This window comes from Ictidomys tridecemlineatus, chromosome 7, assembly GCF_052094955.1.
Source record: "Ictidomys tridecemlineatus isolate mIctTri1 chromosome 7, mIctTri1.hap1, whole genome shotgun sequence".
Taxonomy (NCBI): domain Eukaryota; kingdom Metazoa; phylum Chordata; class Mammalia; order Rodentia; family Sciuridae; genus Ictidomys; species Ictidomys tridecemlineatus.
Genome location: NC_135483.1, coordinates 166,315,658 through 166,342,604, shown reverse-complemented (window position 1 = coordinate 166,342,604; position 26,947 = coordinate 166,315,658). Strand labels below are relative to the sequence as shown.

Here is a 26,947-nt window from a genome sequence, read left to right as displayed (position 1 = left end):
CACACCCTTCCACCATGATATGCTGCCTTACCTTGGGCTCAGAGCAACCCAGTCAGCCATGGATGGACTGAGACCTCTGAAACCATAAACCCTAAAAATACACTTTTCCACCTCTAATTGTTCTTGTTAGTTTTTTTGGTCACAATGATGAAAAGGCTGACTGAAACATATGGGGATCTTTGTTTTCTTACTGTTCCAAGAATTGTCTTTTTCATAGTTCTGAGCACCTAGAACAGTCTTGACCTGCCCGAGTCAGCCCTTCATGTGTATTTATTTATTTCTTACTTTATTTATTTGTTTGTTTCTGGGTACTGGGGATTGAATCCAGGGCTCTCTGTCACTGAGCTACATCCCCAGCCTTTTTTTAAGTTTTTATTTTGAGAGGGTCTTGCTAAATTGCTGAAGCTAGCCTCAAACTTGCAATCCTCCTCTTAGACTGGTGGATTGCTGGGATTACGGGCATGTGCCACTGTGCCTGGCAATATGTATCTCTTTAATGCACAAATGTCATCGATAGACTTCTCTATGGAGAAAAGAGGAACTCATTACTATTGTGTGGGGACTTTGAGGTGAGGTCAAAGTCAAGTTTACTTAGCTAATAAATGCAAGAGGCAGGGTTTGAACCCAGCACTGATGAATACTAACTCCCTGCCACTTCCTAGCTCTGGGTACCTCTTACCTCTGGGATCTTAGGCAACCTTGCTAAGATTCCATTTCTTCACTTGTAAAATGAGAATCAGGTAACTCCTCTTCAGAGATAATTGTAAGAATTAAAGGTCTTATAGTTCATATCTCAGCTCAAATGCCACCTCCTCAGGAAACCTTTCTGGCTACCCATTCTAAAGTCGTCCCTTGTTAGTACGTGGCATTCAGTAGGCATTTAAATATTTAACAAATAAGTCCCAAACCAAAAATCCATCAGGAACTCAGGGGAAAGAAAGTTCAAATCCTTTCCAGAGCTTGCATGATTCCATAGAGACTCACCTCCTTTTTACCGCCTCCAGGCTCCCCCCTCAGCCTGGAAGACCCTGAATCCCAGCCTCCGCCTCCACATTGACAACTCTTCCTCCCTTGGGCCATTTCCAACCCAGGAGCTATGAAATTTTACCCTTTAAAATGGTAGGGAGAAAAAAAAAAAAAAAACAAAGCAAGAAAAAAATCAAAATAAGAATAGCATTTCATGATGCCTGAACATTATATGAATTCAAATTTAAGTATCCAAGTTTATGGAACCCAGTCATGCCCGTGCCCATTTGTTTACGTATGGCAGCTCTGTACTGTGAAGGCAGAATCGAGTTAGTTACAACAGAGATCATAAGGCCCATGAAGCCTGATATATATTTATTGTTGGTCAGTTTTGAGTTCCTTTAGCAAAATACCCAAGGTAATCAACTTAAAAAGCAGAAAGGTTTATTTTGGTCACAATTTTGAAGGTTTCAGTCCATGGTCAGTTGGACTGTCACTTTTGGGCCTGTAGCACATCATAGTGGGAGCCTATGGTGGAGGAAACTGTCACTTCATGGTAGCTGAGAAGAGAAAGAGCAGAGAGACCTGGGTCCTGCTACTATTTCCTTCAAGGGCAGACTCCCAGATGATCTAAAACCTCCCTCCAGGCCCCACCTCTTAAAGGTTTCTACCGCCTTCCAAAAGTGCCAAGCTGAAGACTAAGTCTTTAACACCCAGGCCTTTGGGACACATTTTGGACCCAAACTATAGAATTTACTCTCTGTAGTTGTAGGGAAGGACCTCTCCAGAAAAGGTGTGTGACCCCCATCTAGATATTTTCTAGTTACTCTCAGGGTCATTATCTGAACCTGGAAAGCCTTTGTTGATACACCAAGTCTGGGGTAGGGAGTCTTCTTACATGTGCCCCAGATTTAGGTGTACTCATCCATCTCCCACAGGGCTGGGGTAGGTCCACCTTGTTCTAGGTTGCACCCCCAATGTCTAGAACCATGAGTGTAACACGATCAGTAAGATTTGTTGCATGGATGAATGGCTTCCAGGCTAAGCCTCCCTAGTAGCTGGGATTTGGAGCCGAGTTTCCTGACTGGGTCTCTCAGGACCCTCCAAGAGGGATCCTGGAATTTGCAGAGGCCCCATGGCCCTGAAGGCTGGGGATGGGAGGGTGCACCGAGGGTCCCCTCCCAGGTCTGGTAAAAACCTCAGATTGACTTGCTTTGTGTCTGATCTTTAGCTCCATGTGCATGAGAATGGGTCACTGGCAGGTGGCCTCAGGGTGGGCATGAATAGCAGTAATTGTCCTTGTGTCAAAAGGATGAGCTAGGAAACAGGAATAGGACTGGAGGAGGTGTGGGGGTGGGGAGTAGCTCTCAGTGAATTAGGCCTTTTCTGTAGATTCCATAAGGCTACATAATGAGCCCTTTGGCTTCACTACCCCCTGACCTGGTGTGGAGGGGGGGCACATAAGAGGGCGTCAGCCCCTCCCCTGCTTAATGTGCTCTGCCTTTGTTTACCTCTCATTTCTCAGGGAGGGAGACCAGATTAGGGAGCTAGCTGTTAGGTATTTGCCAAAGAGCTCTCCTGCCACTGACACCTTTGGCCAGGAACTGTACCTTTCTGAGCTCACTTTCCCCCTTTACTAAGTGAGGATGAAAATATTCCCAGCCTCTCCAGGGTATCACCAGGGCTGTGGGAAACCATGCCTGTGGCTGCCTGGTGTATCTCACTAAAGCGCTCAGTGGAGGGCAACGGCCAGTATTTTTCTGATTTCTGGCCAAGGCCCCAGCACAAGCTATACCTAAAATTGTGACTAAGTGTGTGACCTGGGCCAGCACCTTCTCCCTTCCTCCCGCCCCCCTCTGTCTCCTCTCCCAGTGAACTGTGGGTAGTCACACTGGGTCCTCCCTGCCTCCCAGGGACAGGAGGATTAATGAGATAATGTGAGAAGCCGGCTGCTCTGGGGAAGAAAGGTGTTCTGTACATGGAAGGTGTAATTATTATCCTGTAACTACATGAATGTTTATATTGTGCCTACCCTGGCAATTCCAAGGGGCTTTGACAAACGCGTTGTCTCAAGCTGGAAACCGGTCCAAGGGGTGAGGACAGCAGAAAGCTTGTTTCTGCTTCTGACTCTGACTCTGGCATCCTGGAGCCTTCTGGGGAGGCTGTGTCTGGGCTCCAGGTGTCAGGAGCTCTGTGGTTGCTAGGGGAGCAGGAGTCACCAATGGCTCCACACCCAGAATCTCAGCAAGGCCCCAGCATGGCTGCATAAAGCACTTGGGTTGGAATGGAAATCCAGGCCTGAGCATAGCAATTTTGTGGCTGGCAAAGATGTTGGTGCAGGGTTTAGCAAATTATAGTCTTACTTGGTTTCTCTTGCCCTCTCCCTAACATTTCAGTCTCTCGCTCCCCTCCACTGTCATCACCACCAACACTAACTTCATCATCCCTTAGGAAGTGACCCAGAGGGCAGGGCCCCATGCTGGGTCTTGGGCTGCTGCAGAACTCAGAATTGAAAATACCACTGCTACTCTCCTTTCTAGTTTCCCTCCAGAATTAGCATGCCAAAGTAGGGGTTGGGCAAAGAAATGGAGATAAGCCACCCCAGTCTTTGTAGCATTGAGGAGAAGGGAATATTTGGGGTGAGAAAAAGGAAACAGTGTGGGAAAAATGGCACCAAGATCAAGGCACCAATGGATGAAGGTGTCTGGTAAGAACTATGTTCCATGGTTGGCAACTCATTGCTGCACCCTTGTAGCACAAAGGGTGAGCGAGCTTCCTCAAGCTTCTGATCCCATTCCTGAGGGCACCTTTCTCATTACCTAGTCACCTCCTGAAGGCCACGCCTCCTAATACCACTGGCCCCACCTCCTAATACCAGTACCCTAGAGTTAGGTTTCAACATACAAATTTGGGGAGGGAGGTGGGAACATTTAGATCATCCCACCCTCTAAGAGCCAGAGGAATAAATAGGGATTATACATAAGGGGAAGTGAGAAAAACCAGCTTCTTAGAGAAGACCTTAAACAAAGTGGACTGTGGGATCCAGACTCCCAAATTGTGGTGATGATGATGGTGATGATGATGGTGATGGTGATGGTGATGGTGATGATAAAGATGACAACGGCAGTAATGATTATGTGCAAACTTTAACTTTCCAGACTGTTTTTAGTTTCCTTATTTGGAAAATGATGGAGTTGGATTAGATGCACTTCGAGGTCTCTTTTCCAACTCCCTCCTTCTATAGTTCTGTCTTGGAGCATACAACCAGGGATGAAGTGGATCCATTTGTCCCCTCTCACTGTGCCACGCCCCCCTCTATGCCCGTTGCTGGACAGCACTTCAGCACAGCCCTGCATAGAAATATTGTCATGTATGTAAAAAGTAAATAAATAAATAAAAGAAAGGTGTGGCCTTTGGGTGCTGTTCTGAGGGTGTTTTGACAAGATAGGGAGGAAGAAGTTTTAAAATGGGGTCATTTTGGAGCCAGGAGGGTGGGAGAGGCTGTGTGTGTGTGAAGCTTTTGTTTAAAAACACTCAGTGGGAAACTCTCAGGCCACTGAACAAGAACATTTGGGTGCTGGGAAAATGTGAGTCATCAAGCTTCCATGATTCGATGGAAACATTGCCTCCAGACAACTTAAATTCTTTTTCCTATGGTTCTGTGCTCACAAGACAGCCACTGGCTCTATGTTGGGAAAGAGGGATTCTGACGTGTGTACCTGTCTACCCTGGCTCTGGGATTGGACCTGACATTTTAGTGGGTGCAGCTCTCTCAGGGACCAATCACCTTGGGATGATTGGACTATCATAGTCACAAGGGGTGAGACATGGGACCCTTAATCAGGGTGATGCCCTCCTTGTGAGACCCAGGGAAACAACCCAAACTTCTTAGCCATGCATGGCAGATATCTGTTCCCATGACCAGTGCTGGATCTGGATAAACACATCACAGGGACAGGGACACCTCAGAACCTGCAGATGCTGTTTTCTTACTTTCTTTTCCTTTTTTTTTTTTTGTACTGGGGATTGAACCCAGGGGTGCTTAACCACTGAGCCACATCCCCAGCCATTTTTTATATTTTATTTAGAGACAGGGTCTCACTAAGTTGCTGAGGCTGGCTTTGAACTTGCAAATCCCAGTGCCTCACAAGGCCTCCCCAGGTACAGGTGTGCCCCACGGCGCCTAGCTGCGGATGCTGTTTTCATGCTGGGTGGGCTGAGTTCTAAAGGGAAAGAGAAGGAAGATGGCAAAGAAGGATGAGGGAGGAGACCAGAATATATTTTATAAAGCATCTTGTCCTTCCTGGAATGTGAGAAAACCCACAGACATAAATCCAGAGGTCTGATAGACAGAATAATAATCTCCCAAATGTGCAGATCCTAGTCCCCAGAAACAGGAGATATGTCATTAGATGGCAAGAGGGACTTAATGTTGCTACCAGACTGACTTCAGTATAAAGAAATAATCCCTGGGTGGTATGCGGAAACCCAGTGTAAAGACAGGGATTGCATCTATGAAAGAGGGAAGCAGAGGGCTACGTTAGAGTGACATGCCATGAAAAAGAACAGACTGGCCATGGTTGGCTTTGAATGTGGAGGAAGAGACCACTAGCCAAGGCACGTGGACACCTAGATGTTTCCTTCCAGCAGCGAGATTCCGTCAGAATTCTGCCCTAGGGAACAGTAAGAGAATAAATGAGTGTTGTTTTAAGCCACCAAACTTGGTAATTTGTTGCAGCAGCAATAGGAAATTAAGACAAGGGGCCTGGGACAGAGTCTCTGGGTGAGGAACAACTTGACATTATTGTCCACGTTGGTCTGAGGGGGGACATGACGTTACTAGCTCCTGTCCTGGTTACCTTGAGTTAAAGGCCACTGAGTTCCAGGGCCTCGGACTAAGACCTGGAACTGGGGAAGGGGAGGAGGGAGGAGGTAGCTGAGGAAAAAGCGCCCTGTGGCCAGCTCAGGGGCCTGTTGCCATTCAGGGCCACCCATGGGCCCAAGCCCACCTCTCCTGTGCCGGCCCTTCTAGAGTCTGCCCAGGACCTGAGGCAGCCCTGCACTGCATTGAGGCTCTGCTTTTCTTAGCACAGATCACACCGCTGTTCTCAAGTGGCCACAGGGATCCGTGGTTCTGCTGGCTAGAAGGCAGCAAGGTGTCCTCTTCTTTCTGGGAGCCCAGAGGAGACTCTACTGCTGAGCAATGATGTGACAAGGGGAGAGAGTGTCCCAGGGACACTTGGTGGCAGGAGGCTCAGGACAGTAGGGCTATACCTGCACTGGGTGGTGGTGATGACTCCCTCCCTCCAATCCCTAGATTTTTCCATTCCCCACAACCCTGCAGGTGTGGTCACCCTGTGAGGCCAGCTGGAGCAGTGACCAAGGTCTGAGCCCTTCTCCAAAGAAAGTAGGAGGCAAGCATATTAGTCCATATGAGCTGCCATAACAAAATGCCACAGACTGGGTGGCTGAAAGAACAATTGTTTCCTCACTCCAGAATCTCAAAGTTCAAGATCAAGGTGTCAGCAGGTCTGGAAGGCTGACGGCAGAGTCTTCAGAAGGAAGGTGGGAGCCAGAACTCCTGTCTTGGACAAAAGAGGCCTCTGACCTTGCCTGCATAGAAGTTGCAGGGCATGGCTTCTCCCTACCCTACCTGTGCAACCTTAGGCAAGTTGCTTATCCTTTCTGAGCCTCAACTTCCTCCTGTATACCACGGGACTAATAATACCCACCTCAAATAACTTTTATGAGGATTAAATGTGATGAAGTTGTAACTGGTTGGCACAGTGCCTGGTACACAGTGTCTGATAGTTGGGAATGTGAATATTGTTCCTGGATAGTTAGAGAGTGTTCTTGGACCAGCAGAAACACCCTGGGCATGGTATAGAGAAAAAGTGACACAGGTCCACCTTCTCCCCTACCCACCTGTGCATTTATCCCCCGCCACCTCCACCAATGGCCAGGATTATTTGAATCCATCACCACAATCATGTTACTTTGTAGCAAGAAACAATTTTATGGAGTAGCTGGGAGAGTATCTGTAACCCTGTTGCACGGATATAGCAACATAGTTTTAGCAGAGACTGACCCCAAGGTTAAGTGGGGAGTAAGCATCCATCAGGACAGGCTGTAGTCCTCTAAGTGCAGCAGCATTCCACACTCATTATTCCTGAGCTCACACCGTGACACCAGCAGCAACCCTGCTTCTGCATGAATGGACATACTGAGGTCAAGGGTGGGCTTCAGCTTTAGGGGTGAATGTATAGGGGAGCTGCCTGGAGGGGCTTTTGTGGTGAAGAATTGAGGGAGAGAATCTGAAGTCAGCTCAGTGTGTGGCACTGACAAGGACACCAGGCTGGTAACTTGGTGTTAGGCGGGGATTTGGGTGAAGAGTGGCCACCTGGGACCCTTAGCTAGGAGTAGAAAAGGGCAGGTAGAGTTTGTGACCACTGGTGACTGAGGGTGGCTTCTCATCCTTGGTAATCTGTCCCTTTCACATTTTCCAAAGCTTTTTTTTTTGGATTTTATTAAGAGCAGAACACACTTGGAAAGATCACATGTCTCCTTTCCAAAGCCGTGTGCTGGGCCCCTTGCAAAGTCTGATCCTTTGGCCTTCAGGTCTATCAGGCCCTGGGTGTAGAGACGCCAGGTCCTGGCATTTGTCTCTGGAAACCAGAGGAGGGATGGGCAGATATTTGGAGCCCACATCAGGCAGTGGGGGCAAATGTAAGAGTAGTTGGGGACCCTACAAAACATGCAGGAAAGAGGATAATGGCAGGGTGGCTGCTTTAATTTTATGTAGGATAACCAGGGGATGTGGGAAAGGCCGGGGCCTGCTGGCTTTGTGTGGGCACTGCCTGGGTTTTTTAGCCGCAGTCGCTTACAGTTCTGTTAGAACAAATGATTGTGATTAGGAGGGAAAATGGAGAGGACCTGGAGTGGGCTCCCACCCACCAACCACGGGAAGCAGTAGGGAAACAGAAACAGATGCTTGGAGCTGGCACTCACCATGGCGGGCAGGCTGCTGTCATGCTCAACTGGTTTGGCTAGTCAGCCAGAGGGCCCCAGGATAAGAAAGGGCCTCTCCTTGCCCTGGCTCACGGGAGAGCCTTGAGACCTCTGGGCTCCCCTCTGTCCTTGGGGAACCAGCTTTTGGCAAGGGGACCAGGAGCGGGAGCAGTCAGCTGTCGCAGGGGCTGGGCAGGAGGCTGGGCTGCAGCCATTCCTGCTTGCTCAGCAGGAGCGCCCAGGGCAAATGGTCCAAGACAGCCGCGCTGGCTCCCACCTTCCTTCTGAAGACTCTGCAGTCAGCCTTCTTGCATTTCCTCTTCCCCACGCCTGGATTCTGGCCTCCATTTGCCATGGGCCCAGCTGAAGAGCCAAGCCCATGCAGTTCATTCTTGCCCTCTCATGCACGCCAGAAGGGACCAAAGCAAAGCATTTGGATTTCTGTGCAATGGAAAACAACTCATCAATGAAAATGTCCCACTGCCCCTCCTCCATTGCACAACATGAGTCCGTAGTGTCACAGGCAAAATGCTAAATGAGAGAAGCCAGACACGAGTACACTGTGTGGTTCCATTTACATGGAGCCCAAAGACAGGCAAAAACAACCTATGGTGAAAGAAGTCCAAAGAGTAGTTAACTTGGTATTAACTGGGAAAGGGCATGATGAGCCTCCTGGGCTGCTGGCAATGTTCGACAGCTTCATCTGGTATACAGTGTATGCTGCTGTAAAAATTCATCAAGTTCTCCACTTAACTTTTACACCCTTTAAAAAAAAAATTAAAAAATTTCCCCTCTAGTACCAGGGATTGAACCTTGGGGCGCTTTACCACTGAGCTACATTCCTAACCCTTTTTATTTTATTTTGAGACAGGTTCTTGCTAAGATGCTAAGCGCTGGCCTCAGCCTCCTGAATCTCTGGGATTATAAGGGTGCAACACTGGCCTGCTACATGTTTTTACTTTAATGTACATTCTACCTCCATAAAAAAGTAAAAAGTATAAAAAAGATAAGCCATAACATAGGTTAGTTTTGCCATCTACCACCATCTTAAATCATAGGTCTTGATGTCTTCCTTGTGATTACTCTTCGTGACCTCAGGATGCATACAAGTATATTAATCCCCACATATCTACAGGGAACACATCCCAAGTCCTTCATTGGATGCCCAAGACCATGGACAGTATCGAACCTTATAAACCATGTATTTTTATATGTCATGTAGCACTGCCACATAGTATCGGAGTTAAAATGTCCTTCTATGTTTTCAATTCTGATGACTCCTTTGTATCATTAGTCTTGCACTTTGGGGCCATTATTAACTAAATTAAGGTTACTTAAACATAAGCTCTGTGTTATTAAAACAGTAGCTGTCTGATCCCTGAGACATCTACTTAGTAACTAACAGGAAGGTAACATATATACTATGGATACATTGGACAAAAGGATGATTCCTGTCCCAGGTAGAATAGAGCAGGGCTGCATTAAAATTTTTACCATGCTACTCAGAATGATATTTTATTTCTGGAAGATTCTACTTAGTATTTTCGGACTCTAGTTAACTGTGGGCAACTAATACCATGGGAAGTGAAACTGTAGATGACAGGGGGGACTACCATATTTCAAAGATTGTCCTTATTTACTTTTCTTTCTTCTTCTCCTTTTTATTTTTCCTTCAGTACTGGGGATTGAACCCAGGGCTTTGTGGTGTTAGGCAAGCAATCTACCACTGAGCTAATCCCCAGCCTTAAATGCACTTTTCTTAAGAGTTCTGACCATGTGTGGGCTGGAGTATAGCTCAGTGGTAGAGTACTTGCCTGGTATACCTGAGGCCCAGGGCTCAATCTCCAGCAATACAGGGAAAACAGAAAAACAAAGAATAAGAAGGAGGAGAAGGAGGAGGAGGAGGAGAAGAAAAAGAAACAAAAGTTCCAACCTTCTAAAGAAACATTCTAAAAAGTGTTGGCCTTTATATCTTCAAAGAAGTCCTCTTGAACTTCCTGATACACAAGGAAGGCCTACTACAGGAGTGCATACAAGCATGGGATCCACAAATTCTTTCTTGCAAATGGCTACTTCCTATCTAATCTGGATAGGAATTTGTGATAAGAGGAATGAGTGTCTCTCTTTTGAGATGGGGAGCAGTTGTGGGTTCTTGTTTGTTAGAACAACTATTTGCTGGGGGATCCTTGGTCATCCTCAAATCCCGGATCCATTGGTAGTTTACAGATTGCTTCTCTTCACTGCTAAGCAGGTACAAGCCATATTGATACACAGGCTCTACAGTCCGCTTCCCCGTTCCCTGTCCAGTCTTTGGTGGAACCAACAAGAGTGAAATGGACAGGAAGCTATTGGGGTGGGGAGGCTACAGAGAAGTTACCAGAGAAGGCCAAGTAATTTGTTCCTGGGCATTCGTTTCTCTATGTAACTGGGAGCCTTGTGTTCAGCAGGGAGAGGGTGGACTCTATCATTAGCTTCTGTTTCTCAATAACTGACCCTCTCAGGTTGCTCCAGGGGTATTGGGAGGGCAGCTGGGTTACAGGTAAGTTCCTGCCAACAATCTCCTTGGCTGATTCTGTGGGGCAGAAGGAGAGTGTAACCATTTTTCTTCAAAGCTAGAATTCAGCTAACTGCCTCAGAAAAGTGCTGACACATGGCCCGGATGCGATCAGACACATTTCTCCCATTTTCTGCTGCTTTTGGTGAAAGCTACTGGTGTTTGATGAGCAGAAACAAGCCGCCCTGCTGAGATTTCCTGCCAGTGCCAAGCGTTTCTGCCAAGAGCGCTGAGCATCCGCCATGTTGAAGAGGTAACTTTGTGCAGTCTGGTTCAGTGAGACTCCCCCTCCAGATTGGTAGGGCCTGCAGTGTTTCTTCACCATTCCTGTGCTGGAGCACAGGTGTTTCGTTCTCCATACAGTGGCCATGGTCAAGGCTGTGTGTATGTGTACACAGACACAAGCATAGAAAAACACATGAGACCCCGAGGCGGCTTACGTGGCAGGTGGACTTTGCTACTTTCTATGTTACCCTAAAGTTTTGCTTGGAAATACTTTACCTGAAACATACTTTTTATTTGTTTATTTTTGGTACTTGGGATTGAACTCAGGGGCACCTAACCACTGAGCCACATCCCCAGCCCTTTTATATATTTTATTTAGAGACAGAGTCTCACTGAGTTGCTTAGGGCCTCACTAAGTTGCTGAGGCTGGCTTTGAACTTTTGATCCTCCTGCCTCAGCCTCCCAACCCGCTGGGATTACAGGCATGCACCAGCATTCCCAGCCTTGTAACATACTTTTTAGGAAAAGAAAAATTCCCCTTTGAGCTGTGTCTTTTCTCTACTTTCCTGAGTTCATTTCATTTTATTTCTGGTCAAAAGGAGGTTCAACCCTTTATAGAGTTTTAAACCACTTCTTTAGTGGCATTTCTTTGTCTATTAATCTGTGCAAGTCTCTGTGGGAGTCTTGAGATGCTATTAGTTATTTTAAAAGTTCTGTGGATCACTAAGAGCCCTCCTGTGCTGTTAGGAAATGAAAACTTGCAGCTCGGCAGCCCATGGATGGAGCCGGACACGCCTTACACTCCCACGTTTAGTGGTATATTAATAAGTGGGATAATTGTTCCGGTAATGATCCCAGCAGCAGTAATTTCTCTGGCGCACCCTGAGCAAACCTACAAGAGCATAGACAAGATGATGTGCAATTAGGGCCTTTCTCGACTACAGGGCCAGGTCTTTGCAATACCTTTCTCTCAGAACGTCTGCTCTTTCCAAATATAGGCCTGCCTGGACTCAAATTACACTGAACCTCGCTGTTTTCCTTCCTCTCTTTTTATTTTTTGATGCATTTTTCTCCAACAGTCATGAGGGGTTGTATGTTCACAGGGCGGGGGGAAGGAGACCCCATATCAACATACTATCGACACACTGTAATTTTAGGTTGTCCCTGGATGGCAGAGAACAGGAAAGAACTCTGCTTGCTGGTTTAAGGGGAATTTCCCTCAGATTTCCTCTTGTAACTCGGCTTACCCTGAAATCCAACCGAAGACCAGGGGACAAAGGCCAGGGCATGTGGCTGCAGCACCACTACCAAACTCCGCAGAAGTTACCATGGATAAAAACTGGAATCCCCCTTGATTTTTCCTTTTAAAACACAACTTTTACTAAATACCTCTAGTTGGCCACTGTTAAGACAATGGGCCTGTCCAAGCATCTTGTTTAGGGATCAAGGGGAGAAAGAGATTGTGGGGCCCAGGAGCGGGCGAATTGCTCCCAAGAATGGAAAACAAATGAGCCGAGGTATAAATGGACGGAAAAACAAAAGGAAGAGATTCTCTGAACAATGCAGACTATTGAAGGGCAGGGGGCCGGTGTACAGAGCCCCGGGTCGTGGGACCAGCTGGGGAGTGGTGGGATAGGGTAGTTGAGCTGTCAGCACACAAGGGGGTCAAAGTGTCTTCTCCCCCTCGTCTTGTGCTTCCTGAAAACGCTGTGCTCCTTTCTCATCTCATTCTCTTGCTGGAATTTCCATCTGCCCTGCTGGAGCAGTTTTGTGGCTCTAAGAGAAAAGGGGACAGCCAGGTCCACCTCCTAACCCACTTGTTCCTGCTCCCAGCCTGGCTTGTGCCAAATGTGCACAATGGACACTGGTCATCACTTTCTCCCTGAATGTGGGCTGCAGCAAGCCTGTGGCTAATTTCAGTGGAACATACGGACTCCCATGTAGCTTGACCCCATTGTCTAGGATGATAATGGGGTCAGCAGGTCCTGGCCGTCCCCTGGCATAGTTGAGATACTTTTTTCCCCTCTAGAATACAGAATCACCTTGCCTGCCCTCGGGGCAGTCCTGTCTGTGGACACTGGAGGGCTGTGGTACGTAGGAGGGGCTTCATCTACCTTGGACACCAAGGCTCAGTCCTCTTGTGGAGCACAGATGCTCTTTGACTTATGAAAGAGCCACATCCCCATAAACACGTAGTAACTTGAGAATTTAAGTTGAAAATGCATTGAACACACCCAACCTATTGAGCATTACTGCTTAGTAACACAGCAATGTTGTTGGTTTTCCAACAACCCAGTTGGTTACTGTAGTGTTGTTGGTTTTCCCTTGAGATTGTGTGGGGTTGACTGAGAGCATCGAGAGAAATGATCTTTGTTGTTCTTGTTGTTTTTAGATATACATGACAGAAGAGTGTATTTTGAGATATTATATAACCATGGAGTATAACTTCCCACTCTCGTGGTTGTATATGATGTGGAATTTCACTGTATTCAGATATGAACATAGGAAAGTTATGTCCAACTCATTCTGCTGTATTTCCTATTCCCATACTCCTTTCCTTCCCATCATTCCCCTTTGTCTAATTCAATAAATTTCTATTCCCCCCACACACCCTCTTATTGTGTGTTAGCATCCACATATCGGATAGAATATTTGAAGCCTTTGAGTTTTGGGGATTGACTTGTTCCACTTAGCATGATAGTCTTCAGTTCCATAAATTCACCAGCAAATGCCATAATTTCATTCTTCTTTATAGCTGAATAATATTCCATTGTGTATATGTCCCACATTGTCTTTATCCATTCATCTATTGAAGAGGCACCTAGATTGGTTCCATTAGCTATTATGAATTGAGCTGCTATAAACATTGATGTGGCTATGTCACTAGAGTATGCTGATTTTAAGTCCTTTGGGTATATGCTGAGGAATGGGACAACTGGGTCAAATGGTGGTTCCATTCCAAGTTTTCTGAGGAATCTCCATACTGCTTTCCAGAGTGGTTGCACCAATTTTCAGTCCCACCAGGAATGTATGAGAAAATCTTCCCCCCCACATCCTCACCAATATTTATTGTTACTTGTATTCTTGATAGTTGCCACTCTGACTGGAGTGAGATGAAATCTCAGTGTAGTTTTAATTTGCATTTCTCTAATTGTTAGAGATGTTGAACATTGTTTCATATATTTGTTGACCATATTCCTTTTCCTGTGAAGTGCCTGTTCGGTTCTTTTTTCCATTGATTGGGTTATTTGTATTTTTTGGGGGGGGTTAAATTTTTTGAGTTCTTTATATATCCTGGAGATTAATGCTGTATCTGAGGTGCAGGTGGCTAATATTTTCTCCCATTCTGTAGGCTTGTGAGAGAGGATCTTACTGCATGTAGCTAGGTTGGGGAAAAGGTCCAAATTAAAAATTTGAATCATGGTTTTTACTAAACATGTATGACTATCACATTCTCATAAAGTCAAAAAATGTTGAGAACCACCATTGTGGATCTGGACAATATGTAATGGAGAAGGCCATTGGAAAAAATTTAGATGGGGAGTGGATGATCCCCACCCCCCACCACCAGCGGAGTTTTTGGAAAATCAGCTCAACCTGTAGAGTCTTTTTCTTTGGCCCTGAGACTTTCATTTTTCAGAACTCATTGTAGACTCAGACTCCTTGGAATTGCTCAGACCTGGAGCCAGGGATGATGAGGTCCAGGTGTGCCCCTTGGGCCAGAATCGCCGAGTGCCTGAGATGAAGAACCACGGACAACTTCTGATTCCAATCTTTCATTGCCTATGAATAAACAAGGCCCTGAGGGGAGGTAAATAGCCATCTGTGATCACACAGTTAGATTCAGAATCTGGATTAGGGCCAAGGTCTTTCTCCCAAGGCAACACATAGATCCTCAGGTAACATCAGGGCAGTTGTTGAGGACACTGGCATTGCCCTGGGCCCTATTGTAATTTGGATAGAGACATTTGGTTCATTATCTCTTATATGCAGAGCAAGTGACAAATGACTTTCTGTGTGTCTCTTGGTAAACTCCCACCCAGAAAGAAACAGACCAAGCCCCAGAGGGTTAGACTGGACTTTACCAGAACTGGAGCTAACTTGTCAGAGGAGAGATCCTATCACCCAGCTAATTCTGTGTGTATGGGGTGGGGGTGGGGTACTGGAGATTAGACCCAGGGATGCTCTACCACTGAGCCACAATCCTCAGCCCTTTTCATTTTTTACTTTGAGACAAGGTCTCACTAAGTTGCCAAGGTTGACCTTAAACTTGTGATCCTCCTGTCTTAACCTAGAGAATCACTGGGGTTACAGGCATTTTTCTTTGCCACCATGTGAGCAAACCCAGCTCGTTCTTATCATATCTGTGGGAACAACTAAAATCTAATAATGTAGGGCTTCTTTCTTTTTCTCTTAATGGGACTAATTTTCTCCATAGGGACAGAAGGAGCTTCTCTTTCCTTATCACACACCCTTCTTTGCAGACCTATCTAGTAAAGGTCCACACCTTGAGCAAGGCCCAGAGAGGTGACTTACCCAGGGTCACATCACTAGGAAGGAGTAGTGTCAAAATTCAAGCCCAGGTCTGCAGACCACAGTCCAGGTCCTCTCTGCAATGTTTCTCGGTGAGTCCTCTACCTTGGATGTGAAGGGATCATGAAGCCAGGCAGGGCTCAGGGGGCTTATGGGAAGGAGTCCTGAGGTCCCTAATGCCAATGCCAAATGGACACCCGGGAGCATTCTGCTTTACAACCCACCTTCTCTTTAACCGTGAGCCACCCCAACCTGCCTTTCAAGACCCTTGGAATCCCCTCCTCACTTCCACTTGCTCCCCACATATGTTTTTAGGAGAAAACAACTCTTTGTTATAACCAAATGGGTTAGCAAATTTATCCATCCAGCTCATCCCCAGCAACCCAGCCCTGTGACCTTAAAACACCACATGCACATGCCCCCCACTCCAAAAATAAAATGGCACCTCTATGTTTGGGGAAAAAAAAAGAAAAAAGAAAGAAAGAAGAAAGGAAAGAAAAAGAAACAGCAGCAACTCTGGGAATGGGAAATGACATTTTAGGAAAGCTGAATGTTCTAGGAGAACCCAAGACAGAATGAGCAAGAGAGTGAGTGTGGAGAGAAGGAGCGCATCCTAGAGGAGGGGGGGGCGTGGAAAGTGAGGGTCAACGGAGAAAGACCAGCCCAAGTCACACCTTCACACTTTAAGTGATTCTAGGCGACTGAGTGTGGAGGAGACGACTGGTCCTGGAGCACAGCTTACATGTTCTCCTTGGAAAGATAATGGGTATAGATGGAATGTCTGAGCAATGGGTCTTGAGCTAGAAATCCCACCTAAGGCGGGAGCAGCTGTATTCCAGGGCACCATTAGTTTTCAGTTAGAATTGACTGGAGCCCCATGTGGAAGGGCTCAGGGACCGGCTGGCTGCTAAGCAGTTCTGTGTAGGGTACCTTGGGGTGGAGGAGGCTCAGGCAGCAATGTGGGCCTGGATGCAAATGCAGATTCAGAGTTTAGCACACAGAGAGGCTGACTTCCAAAGTCTACAGTGATTAAATTGGTAGAATGTTTAGAAGTTTGCAAAATGCCTTTCTAGCATAAAAGCCTTACTGTGCAGGTAAGGCAACTATGGGAATGAGCATTTTGTCATAAGAAAACTGGGGCACAGGCAGGTGAGTGACACCCAGGTCATGAGGCTCGATGTGGTGGGACCAGGGAGGAAACAGTGGATTTCAAGTCTACTTTATTTAAGATTTTTTTTTTTTTTTTTTTGTATCAGGGATGGAGCTCAGGGACATTCAGCTACTGAGACACAACCCTAGCCCTAGTTTGTATTTTATTTAGAGACAGGATCTCACTGAGTTGCTTAGTGCCTCACCATTGCTGAGGCTGGCTTTGAACTCTCAATCCTCCTGCCTCAGCCTCCTGAGCTGCTGGGGTTATAGGGTGCGACACTACACTTGGCTTAGGATTCTTAATGATTTACCTTTTCCCCTGGAATCAGGGCTACATTCCTTGTTTCCTGGGAAAAGGATTCTGTCTTTACCATTTTTTTTTTCTGTTGCTATAACTGAATTCCACAGACCCAGTAATTTATAAAGAATAAAAGTTTAGTAATTCATGGTTCTGGAGGCTGGGAAGTCCAGAACATGGTACCAGCCTCAGCTTGGTTCCTGCTGAGGGCCTTCTTGCTGCATGGTAACATGGTGGAAGGCATCACATGGTGAGTTGGAACCCGTGTGCCAGAGAGCTCACTTTTATAACAAGCCTCTCCACAACAAAACATTACCCCATTAATCCCCATGTAAGTAGATGAATCCAGTGCCGAGGGAAGAGCCCTCCTGACTCAATCAGTTCCCAAAGGTCTCACTTCTCCCACTGCTTCACTGGGACCAAGTTTCCAACACATGAGATTTGGGGGACACACTCAAACCATAGCAGATACCTAAACAAAACTGAGCCTCGGTCCACAGAGGGGCGGATGATGTTGAGTGGGCAGTCCACAGATGTTTGTCTCACGTTATTGTCCTCCAGGGCTTCTGTTTTTATAAGACAGATTTCTCAGAGTGAGACCTCTGATCCAAAGTGGGTGCAACTTTTAAGTTTTAATAGGTACTCCCTGATTATTTTCTTTTGTTTTTGTTGAGATATTTTATATATATATATATCTGTCCTGGAAATTGAACCTAGGGATGCTTGACCCCTAAGACCCATCCTTAACACTTTTTATATTTATTTGGGGTTAGGGTCTTGCTAAGTTGCTGAGGCTGGCTTTGAATCTGTGATACCCCTGCCTCAGCCACTGGAGCTGCTGAGATTACAGGTATGCACCACCTCGCCCAGCCTTGAGACATAATATGTGTACATATTTATAGGGTACGGAAAGATAATTCAATATATATATGTAATGCATAATGATCAAATCAGGGATTTGTTGTAGATGGTAGATTGTTGTAGACGGTAGTTATCTTATTGTGCTACAGAATACAAGAATTAAATCGAAATGTGTATATATATATTTTTTTTGGGGGGGGGGAGGTGGGACTGGAACTGGGGATTGAACCCAGGTGCATTCTACCACCGAGCTAATCCCCAGCCCTTTTTACTTTGAAACAGAGTCTTGATAAATTGCTGAGGCTGGCCTCAAACCTGTAATCCTTCTTCCTAGACATGCTTCCCCATACCTGGCTCCAACTGTATTTTTAATTTTTTTATTCTTTTAAATTATTTTATTAATTTATTTTTATGTGGTGCTAAGGATTGAATCCACTGCTTCACACATGCTAGGCAAACGCTCTGCCGCTGAGCTACAGCCCTGGCCCACTCCAACGGTATTTTGATGCCCCTTTTCTAACCTCTTTTCACGCCCCATGCCTTCCTACCCTTCCCAGTCCCTAGTGACCACTATTCTTCTATGATCAATATTTTGGTTTCCACAAGTGAACGAGAACATGTGGTATTTGTCTTTCTCTTTGGCTTATTTTACTTAACCTGATATCCTTTATCTACCCACTTGGATGCAAATGACAGGATTTCATTCTTTTTTATGGATGAATAATATTCCACTTGTATAAGTGCCACGCTTTCTTTATTCATTCATCAATTGGTGGACCTCTTGGTTGATGCTGTGTCTTGGCTGTTGTGAACAGTGATGCAATAAACACAAGAGGGCGGGTATCTCTTCGATATAATGATTTCACGTATCACTTTGGATGAATACCCAGTAGTGGGATTGCTGGATGACATTTTAGTTCTGTTTTTCAATTTTAAGGGACTTTCCATACTCTTTTCCAAGGTGGCTATACTGATTTACTTTCCTACTGATAGTGTGCAGGAGTCTCTCTCCTTCCTCCACATCCTGACCAACATTTGTTATTGTTGTCAACTGGGGTGAGATAATATCTCACTGTGGTTTTAACTTTTATTTCCTTGGTGACTAGTGCTATGGAGCATATTTATACACTTTTTGTTCACATGTGTATCTTCATTTAGGAAATGTCTATCCAGAGTACTTGTTCATTTTAAAAATTAGATCACTTGGTTTTTTGCTGTTGAGTTTTCTGAGTTTCTTATACATTCTGGATATTAGTCCCTTGTTGGATGAATAGCTTGGGAATATTTTCTCCCATTCTTCTGGTTGTCTCTTCACTCTTCCTTTGCTTAGTCGTATATCATCCCTTTTGTCTATTTTTATTTTTGTTGCCTGTGCTTCTGGGGACTTACACCCCGTCTCCTGAAAATATTTTCCTACACTAAGGTCCTAAAGTGTTTCCCTTGTGTTTTCTTCTAGCAATTTTATAGTTTCAGGTTTTACCAGGTCTTTGGTCCATTTTGTGCTGATCTTTGTGTACAGTGGAGGTGGGGATCTAGTTTCATTCTTCCGTACTGACTGTCTGATTCTTGCCACAAATGTCGTGGCACCCACTCTCCCCGGCCGTGGGTGGGCAAGCCAGGCTCCCCACATCCTCTCTGGCTTCCTGCTAGTTTGCCATTGTCCTCTGTCACCACCCTTTTGGGAAGCATTTGCTGATTGCCAAGCAGATGTGCTTAGAGTGGCCGGATGGCTTAGTCTTAGTTAAATGCCTTCAGATACTCCATACCTAAAAGACATCATCTGTTCTTAAGTGACAACTGAAGCCCGTCTGGGATTGACAAATTTTGCCAAAGCTTCAATTGCTGCAGCCTCAGGAACGTGAGTCTTGATTCATGCTGCCCTTAGGTATTTCTCCTCCCCTCCCCCTTTTTTGGTTTTGATGTGTCCTATGATGTGTCCTCTCCTGACACCATGTATTAATTGGCACTAAGCCACTTATAACATTTCCCATATTTCTTGAGTTCTCCCTTAGAAAATCTTGGGAGCTTTCTTCCCTCCTTCTGTTTCTCCCTTCCTTCCTTTTTTTTCTTTCTTTGCTTTTGATTAACTTTGACTAACTCAGAGAAATGTGCCAAGAATCAGCCTCACCGGTCACTTGTCACCTGGAGCAGCTGCTGTTGAATGGTTATTGCCTCAGCATTAGAGGAATTTGCCTGAGGGAGAAGGCCAAGGGCTTGGCATGTATCTACTTTGCCAAGTTGAAGCCTCTTTTGTAGATGGCAGTGGAGGGGCTTTGCCAGTGCGATGACACAGCTTCTACATGTCATTCCGCCATGGTCCCATGCAGCAAGTGGGAATGGTGACTGCCTGGTAAACCATGAGCTACTCAAGGTCCCAACAATTCTCAAATAGCCTTGGCCTCTGCTGAAAGGCCTGTTTTTGTATGCTTATAATAACAGTGGGTTTCTCTGCCAGTAGTTATCTTGTTCCAGGGATCAGATCTTAGATTAAGAAAGCACCACGTTTTCTGGGATCACGTTAAGAAGCTGGTTAGTTTTAGTGATCTACTGTACTGTGTGGTGACCATAGTTAAAAATAATGTACTACATGTTTCAAAATTGCTAAAAGAATAGATTTTTAATGTTTCTAAAGCCACACCCACCCACACATATATACAGATAAGTTGGTTAGGTGATGGACATGTTAATTAGCTTGATTGGCTCTTTTCTACTATGTAAACATAGAGTACAACAGCATGTTGCATCCCATAAATATACACAATTATTTATCAATTAAAAATAAAGCTGGGCTGGGTGACGTGGTACATGCCTATAATCTGAAGCAGGAAGATCACAAGTTCAAGGCCAGCCTCGGCAACTTGGCAAGGCTCTAAGCAATTTAGAAAGATCTGTCTCAAAATAAAAAATCAAAAGGATTGGGGATGTGGTACAGGCATTAAGCATCCTAGGGTTCAATCCCTGCTATCAAAAAAAAAAATTAGAGTCAGGTATGGTGGCACACTTCTGTAGTTCTAGGAACTTGGGAGGTTGAGGTAGGAGGATACAAATTTGAGGCCTGCCTTACCAACTTAGCAAGACCCTGTCTCAAAATAAGGAATAAAAAGAGCTGGGGGTGGTAGAGTGCCCCTGGGTTTAATCCCCAGTAGGGTGTGTATGTGTGTGTGTATAAAAAAAAAAAAAATATATATATATATATATATATATATTCCTCCACTAAGCCCTGTGTTAGAATGAATCGCAAGACATTTGAGGTGTAGGAACACTGCCTTTCAAATCTTAGTGAACCAACACTTGTTCTACAACAACTCGGAGCTGAGAGTTGGTAGAGGCCAGTTGGTAAAGGCTGGAGTCTGGGTTTGAACTCTGCCTCTAACCGCATGACCTTGGGCAAGTTACTTTCCTCTTCTGTGCCTTGGATGGAAGTGATAACTGCATCTGCTTGAGGGGTTATTGTGCGGATTAAAGGAGGTGCTCCACACCTAGTCCTTAGATTCTCTGGCTAACAGTAAGTGCACAATGCATACAGTTATCATCTTGGGAGAGAAGGTCATTTTGCAAGTGTTTTCTTCCTTTAACTCAGCAGTGGCACTTGTATCAGAGCAGGGAGACCCAAGAGAGAAAGAATGGCATGGTAGATTCCTGGATAGGGGTGTGTGTGTGTGTGTGTGTGTGTGTGTGTGTGTGTGTGTGTGTGGTAATGTAGTCCAAACAGGGATTTTAGAATGTGTGAGTTATAAAGCAAGAAATGAAAGGACCCAGTAAGGACAAAGAATTGGCTCAGGAGGCCTGAGGACTCAGGGCCATTGGCAGGTTAGAAGGCTGAGGTTGAAGAGAGGCAGCCCCAGGTTGAGGTCTTGGAGGGGAAGCAGAACCGTGTAATGTGGTCCAGCTGTGGTCACTATACTGTGGATCAAAGGTCACCAGTGTAGAGGAGGGCACACAAGGGGGCTGTCAGGGGACTGGTCAGGTCAGTGACATGGAGACTGAGGGCACAGAAGATGATAGCAAGTGAAGCTGCAGGGACCTGGAGAAGGTGGGGTGACCAGATGGTAAGGGTTTGACTGGCATGACCAGCCGGCATGGACTTGATGCACTCTTCCCTACACCTCTGTGCTGAGGACTCTGGAGAAGGAGACTTCTGTTGGAGAGGCCAGTGAGGGGCAGGATGTGGACTGACGTGTGCAGGTTTGGTTGTGTGTGTGGGGGGAATCGAGGTTAAATTGAAATTGGCAGGGTTTCCAGAAGGTACTGTGGAAAGGTGGGAAGTCAAGAGGTAGCCTAAGAGCAAGAGCAGGATTTTAGGCCCAGCTGGGTAGGGGAGAGGTTAGGGATCCTCAGGGCGTTCAGGACCAGGAGCTCAGACCTAGAAAAAGAAGCAGAGGTTTAAAAGAATCTCCCCTTGGAGAGCCTGTGGCTCTGCCATAGCAAGCAGAGGAGTGGAAAGGAGAGGAAGTGAAAGGGCTTGATTATTCTCCAAAGAGGAGTGGAACATTTTGTTCCCTGGTGGTCTGAGCAGCTGGTGGAGCCTCCACCTCCCAGCTCCACAGCCGCCTGGCCATCAGTTTTGGTGGCCAAGACTTTCAGCTTCATGAGGAGCAGGGCTGGCAAGCTGCGGGGTTGACATCTGGCTCTCCCTAGACGTGCAGCCCAGACCCACCTGCTGCAGGAAAACCTCTGTGATTCCTGTTAATGCTGAAGGGAGCTGAGTGGCTAATTCATTCCTGGCACCATTGGGGACCGTGAGCTCATCGTTTCATTAAAGGAAGAATAAATAGGAATAGGGCGCTGCTCGGCACTTGAGCAAACCTCTGGCCCTCTATGGCTCCCACACATCTTTGGAGAGACAAAGGGGCCAGGACAGCGTGCACTTCCCGACTGCCACCCTGCCAGCCTTTCCACGTCCACCGCCAGCGTGGAGCCCGGCCTCTTGCCACATGCCAGGTCTCCACAGCAGCTTTCCTGCCGGTCTTTCCTGCACATCTGTGGGTTCCACCCGCACCTCCAAACCTATAAAGGCATCCAAGGGCCTTTGGCACAAAATAAAATCCTTCCTGATCTCGGGTTTTCACCCTTTTTCATTTTAGACCTGGTTAATGTAACTCTTGCTCTTCAAAGATCCAGCCAAGGAAAAGTGTTTTTGGGAAACTCAGCTTTTTCTCACCTCTGAGTCATTGGGCATCTTGTCCCACCTGTCTGGAATGCCCCCCTCCTTTTCTCTCTGAAGGGATGCCAGAGAGACTTCATCAATTGCTAGAGGACCTGTTTCTGGGTCCTTCTCTTGATCCCTTTGCCATAGTCTCTTTAGAGACTTCCTTTTCTTGCCTCTATTTTTTGAGCCCTTTATGGCCTCTGGATTTCCCAGCACTGTACGTATAGGAGGAATTGTGCCCCTATCCAGGTTACCAGGTTACTTTCTGTTTCATTCTCTCTCTCTCTGCTGTAGCCTTGTGTCCTGTATATTTTCATTTATTTATTGTCCGTCTTCTCCATTGAAAGGTAACCTTCAGGAGGACCAGGCTTTGTCCATTTGCTTCACTGCTGTACTCCCAGGTTCATAGTGAGAGTTCACTGGATGGATGGGTGGATGGGTGGATGGGTGGATGGGCCCATTCATCTCCTCTCCCAAGCTGGGCCCTTCCATTAGCTCTTTTAGTCTCTGTCCACAGGGCTTCTTCTGGAGTTTAATAAGGCTAGTGAATTTAACTAACTGGTTTACCCACTTTGATTTTAAAAGGACTCCAATCCCCAAGAGTGAATGAATCCTCTGAGAACTGGGGGAAACCAGCATTAGTTTTTGGGCTGCAGCTACTCTGAGAAACACCCAATGGTGCTGTGGGTAGCTGCATCCTGGGGCAAGTTTCTTAACTAGGGAGAGGGGTCATTCATGAACCTGCATATGTTGGCTTTAATTCCAATAACCTCTGGGGCTCAGATCTCAATATACTTAGAACTCACAGAGCTTGGTTCAGCTCCTTCCAGACTCTGCCAGTTTCACCCTCAGGCACAGCCAGGCGGTGGATGGAGCTGGCTTGGTCTTGAGCCTTTACAGAACTAGAGGTGGGCAGCCCCAGGCTGGGAATCATGTGGACCACAGGCTCAGGTAAGGCTTGGGGTTGAAAGGGAGTGGAGTGAGGATGCTGGGGAGCCAGATAGGCTTGGTATTCAGTTCAGGAGTCAGATGGAGTAAGCAACTGAGAGAGGACCAGACCAGGGCCTGGCACAGCACCTTGGTGTGAATTAGAAAAAGGTGCTACTCTGGGCAGATAGGAAAGGATGTCTCCTCAAACGTGTTGGCAAGCCCTGGGGGGAAAGAAGAAAGGCAGCCAAGTCCTGGGACAAGTCTAGGACGGGTGTGAGGTCAGTCAATAGGAGACTGAGATTGGATGGTGAAAATTCTGGTCCCTTACGGAGTGGGGTCCAGGCAAGGAGCCCAGGCATAGGCAAGCCAAGCTGAGCCACGGTTACTGTGTAACAAGCAACAGAAACCTCATTAGTAGGAACTGATATATTAAGGCCCAAGTGTGTCAACATCAAGAATAACTCCAGGTTATAACAGGATCCTTTATCCCTGCCTGCCACAGATGGCCCCAAGCACAAGGTGCTGCTGAAACCAAGGCAGGTATTAATGGCCTCAATAACACAGTCTCTAGATTCTCTCTCTCTCTCTCTCTCTCACACACACACACACACACACACACACCATCTTGGACCTACTACATTAGAAACTCTGGGGGTGAAGCCCAGAAATCTATATTTTAATAAGCCTTCCCTGTGATTCTGGTCCACTCTGCAGTTTGAGAACACTCTGTGCCTGAAACGTCCAAGCTCTTGTTTTAGACGCTACCTTGGGGTTGGAGATGGAAGAATCCCCATGTTGGTGCCAGACATAAAAAGCAGACGTTTATAAGAAAAGTCCACAAGGCAAAGGTTCTGGCCGAAGGTTGGGATTTGTAGCTAGTATTTATTCTGCCCTCACACAGAGTCGAGGAAAGATTTTCCTTGGCCCTAATTCTAACCTTGCTCTATTGATTCTTATAGTCCAAGGGACCCTGGTATTAGAGGACACCAATGAATTATTGGTTATCCCTTGGGGCATAATGATAGTGTCATGGTTATAAGAAAATGTCCATTTTTTTTCCCAAGGTGCACAGAGAAGTATATAGAGTGGAAATGATATGCCTTGGATTTGCTTTAAATAACACATTTCAGTAAAGATAGAAAAAAGAAAAAGGGTTAGAGCAAATGTGGCAAAATTGTGATAATTATTGAGTCTGGGTAAAGTAGATATGAGGGTTCATTCTTTTGACATTTTTTGTACTTGATCTTTGTCAAAAAAAAAAAAAGGAGCATGAAACAAACTGAGAAGCAAATAAATGCTAAATGCTCAGCTAAAACCAAGCTCATTCTGCTGTCTCTGGGCAAGCTTAGGAGGGGGCTGTCTCCTGGGGTGCGGTGGGATAGACTCCTCTGGGCCTCAGCACAAAACCCAGCCTCCTAAGCCCAGACCAGCCCAGCCTGCCTCCTTCAGCATCCCTATCCCGAGCAGCTCAAACCTGCACACACCTGTGGGAACCAGAAATGGCCCAGATTGGTCTCAGTTTTAGGGGAAAGGGAAGTTCTACACCATTAAATAATATAGGCCCCAGGGAAGGGATCAAATGTCAGCCGGGAAGGAAGGGAACGCTCCCTGCACGCTGCCCCCTCCCCAGCTCAGCCTCGCTTTATTCAGATTTTCATTTGGACCCTCATGAGAACTGCTTGGTTGTTCAGTTTGAATCCATTTAGCATTTTTTAAATGCAGGGCTGTGCTGCTGTTTAACCACACAAAGTGGCATTAGTCATTTTCATCATTCTCTAATTTCTGCTGAGGGATTTTTTTGGTGAACAATTCAGAGGACTGAAGGGCTTAACACTAGCCCTTCACATGGCTAATCCTGACTGAAAGAGTCTGTTATTTTTAGTTTTGGTTGGGAAAATTCATTTTCTTTTGTTTCTTGCCTATGCTGAACGATTTATTGTTGTTTTATTTATTTATTATTTTTTAAATGTTAAGTGTCAATGTTTTCTTTTTTGGGAAAGGGGCAGATGATGATGAGGTTTACTTAAATTCTGAAAGTCTCACTTGGACACAATAATAACCCTTACAGGCCACCATCTTTATCAATTATCCTGAGACACCTTCAGGCTAAAGTTCATTTTCAGCCTTCATCTCCTGGACTGTACAGAACTTTTTTCATGGAGCACAATCTCCATTCTGGTTTGAGGAAGAAAGTTTTTTAGTTCCCTACTTGAAAAAAAAAAAAAAAAGATCTTTCATCATAAAAAGTCAGGGGACTGATACAATACCTGCTTGCATCTTTTGTGCATTTTAGAATTCCCATTGCTAATTGTCCATGATGTCTGGAAGAGAAAATAGGAATATGAGATCAGTCAAGAGACCAAGGATCCTGGAGTTCCTAGGCAGGAAAGTCTGCCATTCCCTTCCCTTTATATATTCAATCACTTTATGTTCAGTGTCCACACCTTTCAGGCTGTGTGCTAGGCACTGGAGATGCATGAGGAGAAGAAGTGGACTCCACCCTACAATGACTCCAGTCGGTGGGGGACAGCAAAAGTCATGTCACATCTGGGCACTGTGGTGGAGCTGTGTGTGGAGTGGGTTTGGAAGGGAAGACCCCTCTGGGTTTCTCTGGCCGGCAGCAAAGGTGTCAAACCCTCCTGAGCTTTTACTAGCTAGATAGGCTTGGACATCTTTCTAAATTTCTGATTCTCTATAAATTCGGGGTAAAACAACGAAATGATATCATACAGGTAAAAGACCTCTACATAATTATTAGATACTTGCTATTCATCATTTGATGTCAGGTGTGAAGCTAGAACCAGCTGACAAGCTCCTTCAATTTCTTTAGTCCATTAACTAAAATACACTTGTGACTCCCCCTTGCTTCTCAGATTAAGTCCAATGTCTCTCATAGGCCTCTTCAATATGCTAACTGATAATGACCATTTATTGTGTACTGAGTATCATTTATTGAATACTTACCAAGCACTTTTCACAAACTTATTTTATTCTCGTTTACAGCCTCTCTGTATTAAAATCTTAAATTCCCCATGTTTACTTAATCTTTTTTTTTTTTTTTACTGAAGAGGCCTAGAGGGCAAGTACCTAAGGAAAGTTTGACAATCACCTTGAAGGCCCCCCCAGAGTTAAAGGAACAGGCTCAATTATTCTCCTCTACCCATTTGAATGGTGGTTAATACTGGAAGGAATTTGGCCTCAGTGGCCACTTGCCTCCAGGCGGCCCAGATAAGAGATTATAATTGTTATGGAGCCAGCCCAGTCCCCACGA

General features: G+C 45.8%; 1 long non-coding RNA gene across 1 annotated transcript in view; it reads right to left on the bottom strand.

Moving 5' to 3' along the window:
- Positions 1–6,958: 6,958 nt before the first annotated feature.
- Positions 6,959–26,947, bottom strand: part of LOC144365604 (uncharacterized) — a 49,049-nt gene continuing 29,060 nt past the window's right edge. The window contains exons 2-3 of the long non-coding RNA XR_013424246.1: positions 25,944–25,997; positions 6,959–8,415 (exon numbers count right to left, since the gene is read on the bottom strand). This is a non-coding gene — a long non-coding RNA (uncharacterized LOC144365604). The remainder of the gene's footprint in view (positions 8,416–25,943; positions 25,998–26,947) is intronic.